Here is an 8,097-nt window from a genome sequence, read left to right on the forward strand (position 1 = left end):
ACACAGTGCTGCTGTGCGGGAAAAAGAAACCCCACCCCAACCTCCAGCATTAACAGCAAATAAGCTTTTCTCTGTACTCTCCCAAGTGTTTAGTACAGTGCTCTGCACATAGTAAATGCTCAGTATATACCACTGATTGATTGATGAAATATTGTCTAGACTCTAAGATCATTGTGAGCAGGGAGCATATATACCAACTGTGTTGTATTCTACTCTCCCAAGCATTTAATACAGTGCTCTACACATAGCAAACACTTAATAAATGCCACTGACTGATTACCAGGCAATCTCTAGGATACTAGTCACTGCCTAGTTGTTTGATGCAAATAAATCAGAGATTTAAAAATCTACTTGCAGCATTACAAAGGTGAGGTTTACAGAAAGCTGCATCTCATTATGCAAATCAAGTAGAGGCACATAATAATATTAGTATTTGTTAAGCATTTACATGTGCCAGGCACTATTTTAAACTCTGGGATAGATACAAGGCAATTGGGTTGAATAGAATCCCTGTCGCATATGAGGTTTACAGTCTTAATCCCCATTTTACAGTTGAGGGAACTGGGGCACAGAGAAGTGACGTGACTTGTCCAAGGTCATACAGCTGCCAGGTGGCAGGGCTGGGATTAGAACCCAGGTCCTTCTGAGTCCCAGGCCATGCTCTATCCACTAGACCATACTACTTCTATTAGGCCTCACTACTTCTATTGCTTCTCTTGACCCCAGTGTCAAGAAGTGGCTTTTAGAACCTCTCCTCCATCAGCAGCCAGCTCTCCTTCATGTTCAACCTGTTCCTAATCCAATCACTGTTCCTCCTCACCTTCGTTTGGACCTGTCTTGGACATGGTACTGTCTCTCCTGTCGCTCTGTGGTGGTGGGGTGGGGGTCCTGGGGGAGGAAAAGGTCTCACCTTCTCCTACTTCCGCTAGCTCTAGGGAAAAGGGAAAGGAATTGGCCTGCTCCTTGTCCCGTCTGCCCCCCACCCCTCTGCCCCCAGTTGCTTTCTCATCCCACTCTCCATTCCAAATCTTCTCTTCTATTGTACTCTCCCAAGGTCTTAGTACAGCATGCTGCACAGAGTAAGCACTCAATAAATACAATTGATTGGTTAATTCCTTTGAAGTCCACATCATGTGTCCCCTCCTCCAATACAATTACTTGTTGCAGCCATCTGTCACTCCTTTTCCTCACCTTCAATTTTCATGCTCACTCTCACCTTTCTCCTTTGCTTCTCCCCCTAACAGAGATAGTACAGTGCCTAAGCACCTAGTATGTGCTTAAAAAATACCATTATTATTATTATTATTATTATTGTTAGATTCTTTCCCCCTTTCAAAGCCCTACTGAAAGCTCACCTCCTCCAGGGGGCCTTCCCAGACTACTCCCTCCTTTTCCTCTGCTCCTCCCCTCCCCATCGCCCCAACTCCCTCCCTTTGCTCCACTCCCCACCCTGCCCCACAGCACTTATGTATACATGTATATATTATTCTATTTATTAATGATGTGTATACGTCTATAATTCTATTTATTTATATTGATGCTATTGATGCCTGCTTACTTGTTTTGATGTGTGTCTCCACCCTTCTAGACTTATGAGCCAGTTGTTGGGTTGGGATTGTCTCTGTTGCTGAATTGTACTTTCCAAGCGCTTAGTACAGTGCTCTGTACGCAGTAAGTGCTCAACAAATATGATTGAATGAATGAATGAATCCGTGAGGATGTCAATACACGTTTCCTGTTACTCCTCAGTTCCAATGACCTCCTTCTCCACCCCACCTCACCCACTCACCAACTTGGACACTGACTGGATCACATCAACTCTAGTCACTGTTCCATCTTGAACCTCACTTAAGCTGAAATCCCACTTCCAGACCACAACCTCCTGCACTTGTGTCTCCTAATCAATTCTTTTGAACCTGTACTTTTGAACAAGTTCTTGATCTGGAAGTTTTAGGACTGAGGTTCATCTGTCCTTGATAGGCTTTTCCATCCAACCACCTATCAATACTCATTTTGTCTGTCTCCCCCATTAGACTGTAGCCTCCTTAAGTGTAGAGACTGAGACTTCCACTTCTACTTCCCAAGCATCTAATACAGTTATCTCTACACAACAGATACTTGATAATCTCTTGTAAAAACTCATTTTACATGGTACTGTCTCCCTAAATTATGGCGTCAAAGAAGAAATACTCTAGCTGGATCCAGAAACTCTTTCCCCTTTAAATCTGTGAGAACACAAGTCTCCCCATGTTCAAAGTCCATCTGAAACACCACCTCATCCAGGAGGCTTTTCCTGCTAAATTTTTCTTCCCTTTAGGTCACCTTTTCCCAAATCTCATCTCATCAGTTGGCATCTCCTCAGTACTTTTGCACTCACATCCTCTCATGTAGATACTTAAATAGCAGTGTAGGTAAGTCAATATTTACAGGAATGCTGTGAGTAGGTGTGCGTGCCTAAGTGCATAATTTGATGCAGGAGTGTTGAAGTGGCAGTTGGGGAATATCAAGTGGGGAATTAAGAGATGAATAGAGAGATCTCCTGGAGGAGCTGTGATCTTGGAGGCTTTGTGGATGGGGAGAGCTGTGATCTATCAGATATGAAAGAAGGGGAGAGAGTTCCAGATGCAGGGAGGTGGAGGGCAGGAAGGTCTGAGCAAGAGGTCGGCTATACTCTGCTTCAACATTTTCTTTCATTCAATTGGTTTTAGTGAGTGCTCACTGAGTGCAGACCACTGTACTAAGAGCTTGGGAGAGTACAATAAAACAAGAAACAGACACATTCCCTGCCCACAATGAGCTTATAGTCTAGAGGTGGGGAGACAGACATTAAATAAATAAACTACAGAGATGTACATAATGCTGTGGGACTGGGAGTGGGGATGAACAAAGGGAGCAAGTCAGAGTGACACAGGGAGTGGGAGAAGAGGAAAGGGGGACTTAAGGAAGGCCTCTGGAGAAGACGTGTCTTCAATAAGGCTTTGAAATAGGGGGAGAGTAATTGTCGTATTTGAGGAGGGATGGTGTTCCAGGCCAAAGGCAGGATGTGGGCGAGGGGTCGGAGGCAAGATAGGCAAGATTGAAGTGCAGTGAGAAGGTTAGCATTATGGGAGCAAATTGTGTGGGCTGGATTGTAGTAGGAGAATAGCAAGGTGAGGTAGGAGGGGGCAGGGTGATTGACTGTTTGAAGCCAATGGTGAGGAGTTTTTGTTTGTGCAGAGGTGGATGGACAACCACTGGAATTTATTGAGGAGGGGGGAAACATGGCCTGAATGTTTCTGTAGAAAAATGATGTGGGCAGCAAAGTGAAGTATGGACTAGAGTGGGCAGACACAGATTTTATGGAATAGAAAATCATTTTTATTTCTTCTCTGAAGCAACCCTGACCTTTATAGATGTAGCTTCATGAGACTTGAGCACCTCTCTTTAAATATTTGGAGTACAATCAATTAATCAATCAATGGTATTTATTGACTGCTTCTTGTGGGCAGAACACTCACTACTAGAGATGATGTTCCCCAGACTCAGTATTGGTAAAACATATTAGATCAAAATCTGTATCTGAGAAATAGCAAAAAAGAAAGTCCTCTGAGGAAAGTGGAATCCTGAAAGAGATTCAGAAACAAGAAAAAAAAAGAGCACAATAACTTTCACCTCTCAGATAACAATCACCTTTTGGACATAAACTAAACCACAGAAATGCATGGTGCATTTCTGCTTTTATTTTTCAAACTCTTCATGGAACCCAATCTCTCTGCGTCTAATTGCATAGAGAATTAGGAATTGGGTCTGGGAAGAGACGGGAAGGGTTCCAGAACTCCCCTCTTCCCTCAAGAGGTTGAGGAACATTATTTAGCAATCCGAGAGTTTCTCCATGGCAGCTTCGGCCCTTCAGTCCAGTCTCAGCTTGCAGAAACAAAGACAAAGTGTTGAGCATCAGCCAGGCCACAAGGCAGATATGAAAAACCCAGAGCACATACCCTGCAGCCCACAGAATTTTGTGGGCAGTGCCAATCAAAGACCATCAAAAAGGAGGCCTGGAGTTTCATCGGGGGGGGGGGGGATGGGGGCAGGGTGGCAGTGGGTCAAAGTCTGGAAATAATAATAATAATTATGGTACTTATTAAGTGCTTACTATCTGGCAAGCACTGTTCTAAGCACTGGAGTAGATACAAATTAATCAGGTTGGACACAGTCCCTGGCCCTCATGAGGCTCACACTCTTAATCCCCATTTTACAGATGAGGTAACTGAAGCCCAGAGAAGTTTAGTGATTTGCCCAAGGTCACCCAGCAGATAAGTGGCGGAGCCAGGATTAGAACCCAGGTCCTTCTGAGTCCCAGGCCCATGCTCTATACACTAGTCCAAACTGCTTCTCATCTGGCCTCATGTCCACATCAGAGACCCTCATCCCACCCCAGCCATGATCCTGGGAGACAAAACTTCAGGAATGGAGAGTAGAGGGAAGTGGGGCTCCAAGCAGCCTGGAGCTACCCCTACTTTAGGATCCAGGGGGACATCCCAATCCTCCCTCCCCTCATCACCCAAGTCAGACCCCTGCAAACATTTAAAATGTTTGGTAGGCCATTGCTTTGGCTGGGCGCAAATGGGACCGGATCAGTGAGGGGGATGAGGGATGGAATATTGACTTTTGCTGTTCATTTTCTCCATGCATTTCTGTTCTCGTGACTCTTACAGTGGGAGTCCCATGTACTACCCTAGGGCTTCACTCATTGTAAAACTCACTGATTAAAGGGTGAGTGGGTGGGTGGATTGGGCTTTAAGAGCAAGGGACTAGGACCCAGGAGACCTGGGTCCACCACTTGCCTGCCTGTTGGGTAACCTTGGGTAAATCACTTCTCTGGGCCTCAGTTTCCTCCTCTGTGAAATGGAGGTAAGATACACATTCTCCCTCCTCCTTAAGACTAGAAGCCCCATTTGGAGCAGGGACTATATCTGATCCACTTATCTTGTATCTACCCCCACAGAAGAAAAAGATGACAGCCACATTTCCTTCACCTGAACCAGACTTGAGAAGCCATAGTCTTATTTCTACAAAGTGTGGAGCTAAACATCTGTGAAATTATAGTCAATTTGCACCTTCTCCCCAACTGACCTTGATATCCAAAGACGACAGTCTGGGGAGTTGAAAACCCATCCATATGGAAGTGTAGACGATTGTAAACTCATCCCTTTAGACTATGAGTTCATTGTGAGCAGGGAATGTATCTGTTATATTGTTGTGTTGAACTCTCCCAAGTGCTTAATGCAGGGCCCTGACCACAGTAAGAACTCAATAAATACAATTGATTGATTGATTGAAAAGGGCAGGGCAGAGCAGGACTGATACTTTCCCTGCTTGTTTGCATGAAGGGAAGATCCTTGCTGAACTAAGGGTCTTATCGCACGATGAGCCTTGTCTCTGTTTTCAAGCCTGCTTGAGAGTCCCATCTTGGCAAAGGCTTTGCTCAAGGAGAGATGGACAGATTCCTGTCCATCTGCCCAAGATGGGTCAATTGTAATGCAGTCTGAAGGTGTGAAGATTAGGGGCAGAGACAAGGCAGAGGGGTTAAACCTTTCGCAAGGACTCATCCAAGTCCTGGGATTCTATGGATCAATTTTATCTTCTCGATGGGGTTTTTCACCATTCCCCTGAAGAAATTCCAGATCCACAATTTAGCTACTCTCAGTTCTTCCATAATGCATATTTCCACTACTCACGTTGGCTAGAATAGTTAGGGAGCTAGAGAGTATTTTTCCAACGAGGCTTGTCCATCCACAGACAAAATGACGCAGTGTCAGAGAAAACCATTGTGAGCCAAAGGGAAAACTGGCCCGGGTTTACTTCCCATAACACGAGTTTCACTCCACAGGGGGTTTGTCGAGAAAGTAACCTCAAGTTACAGAAGAACTGAGTGTACCGGGTGGCTTTTATCTCATCTCCATTTTCCATGAACTCCTGAGATTTTGTGGGATGAGAGGCAGAAAATTACAAGGCCCAGCAGAGCCCTTCATATCAAATAACTTGGCTATACTTAACACATCACATTTCTTCACATCACTGCACTGCAAACATACAGCTTAATCATCAAGATGAAGACTGCATGTTTCCTCAAGTTAAAGTTAACCACTGCAAAATGTCAATAGACTATTTGGGAGTACAATATCCGCATATTGACTTTTTTTTTCCCAATATGTGCCCAGAATTTGTTTCCTACAAGGAAGCCAAGGCCTTATAAATATCACACTTGTAACTACCTTTGAAAAAGGAATCATCTTTAGTGAGCTGGTTTTGCAGTGTGAGTAATCACTGTTAACAAAGGAACTGATGGAGGGTCTTCTGATGGCAGAGTTCTGTTCTAAGTTCATGAAGGATATTAAAAAAAATATATAAGATGTGATCCATACCCTTGAGAAGTTTATGGTTTACTGGGAAAAACAAGAATTGCCTAGTGGATAGAGAGCATGGGCCTGGGAGTCAGGAGATCATGGGTTCTAATCCTGGCTCTGCCATATGTCTGCTATGTGACCATAGGCAAGTCACTTCACTTCTCTGTGCCTCAGTTACCTCATCTGTAAAATGGGTATTGAGACTGTGAGCCCCTCATGGGACAGGGACTGTGTCCTACCCTATTTGCTTGTATCCACCCCAGTGCTTAGTACAGTGCTTGGCACATAGTAAATGCTTAACAAATACCTTTATCATCATCATCATAAATTGACCAATAGACTAGAGGTAGAAGGATTTCAGGGAAGATATAAATAAAATAAATTTAAACAAATTAATAACACTTAAGTACATAAGAATGCTAAGGTGGCTAAGGAAATACACTGGTGATGAAGGTGGATTATTAATCTGGAAATGCCTCCTAGAGAAGGTGTTTTTTAAAGAGGTTTTGAAAGAAGGAAGGGACATGGTTTGGTGAGGAGGAAAGAAAAGGTGGGAAAAGAGGGATTTGGGAAGCATTTGATAAAAGCCAGGAGATTCAAGAATAAGAGATAATTCAATTATTTGGGAGGAGAGAAAACCATGGGATATAGTAGAAGAAATCAGAAAAAAAGTCAGAAAAACTTCCGGGTCATTTTGGATCTGTACCACTGATTTACTCATTTATCCTCCCTATGTTATAATTTCATCTTAAGTAAAATGGGGAAAACATTTCCTGTTCTAGACTGAAATTTCTTTTTGGACAGTCAGTCAATTGTCAGTAAGTCATTTATTGAGCACTTTCTCTGTGCAGAGTACTGTACTAAGCACTTGGGAGAGTACACTATAACAATATAACAGACACATTCCCTGCACACAACAAGCTTACAGTCTAGAGTCTTACATGTCTACCAACTCTGTTGTACTCTCCCAAGCACTTAACACAGTACTCTGAATGCAGTAAGTGCTTAATAAATGTCATTGATTGATGGATTGCTTCCCATTTATTTATCCCAGGAAAGCTGGGACAAAATAACATAGATTGAACTGGGGTGGTCAGTGAGGAAGGGGTGAGCTGCAGCTTCTAACCTCTTGAGGCTCTTCTTCATTTGCAGGGTGCTTTGGGCACATGTGCTTAATATTTATTATCATGCCACCTGAGGGGGTGGTACAGTCAGGGGACCACAATTCATGTGGGCCAAGGTGTGAGCTGAGTTGGGGGATGGGGAGGCTGCCTCCCCCCACCCCCCCAGCCTCTGCCCTGGCTGTTCTTTGCTCACTACAATTGTTTCTCAGCTCTCCCCACCCCTGGGGAATACCTGCTTGCCATCCTAGATACAGGGTATTTTTTTGGATCTTTGGCTCTTGGTCAGAATCGACTTCAGGAGCTTTGGTTCATGACACTTGACAACCTCTGGATTAGCTCTAGAAAATTGGACTAAATAAGGTCTAGAAGAGAAATGGAGATTTGCAGAGGAAGGCGATGCAGCATTCTTCAAGAAGTCAGCTTCCCTGCTTTTCTCACTGGGATGTCACTGGGGTCTTTGGTTTTAGCAGTGCTCCGGAATGAGTGTGGGGTAAGGGCTTTCCTGGATCAGCAAACCTCTATCAGCCATAGAAACTGCACTTCAAGAGAAATATCTGCTCCTTCATAGCTTTAGAGTTAATGAAAGA

This window comes from Ornithorhynchus anatinus, chromosome 2, assembly GCF_004115215.2.
Source record: "Ornithorhynchus anatinus isolate Pmale09 chromosome 2, mOrnAna1.pri.v4, whole genome shotgun sequence".
NCBI classification, from domain to species: domain Eukaryota; kingdom Metazoa; phylum Chordata; class Mammalia; order Monotremata; family Ornithorhynchidae; genus Ornithorhynchus; species Ornithorhynchus anatinus.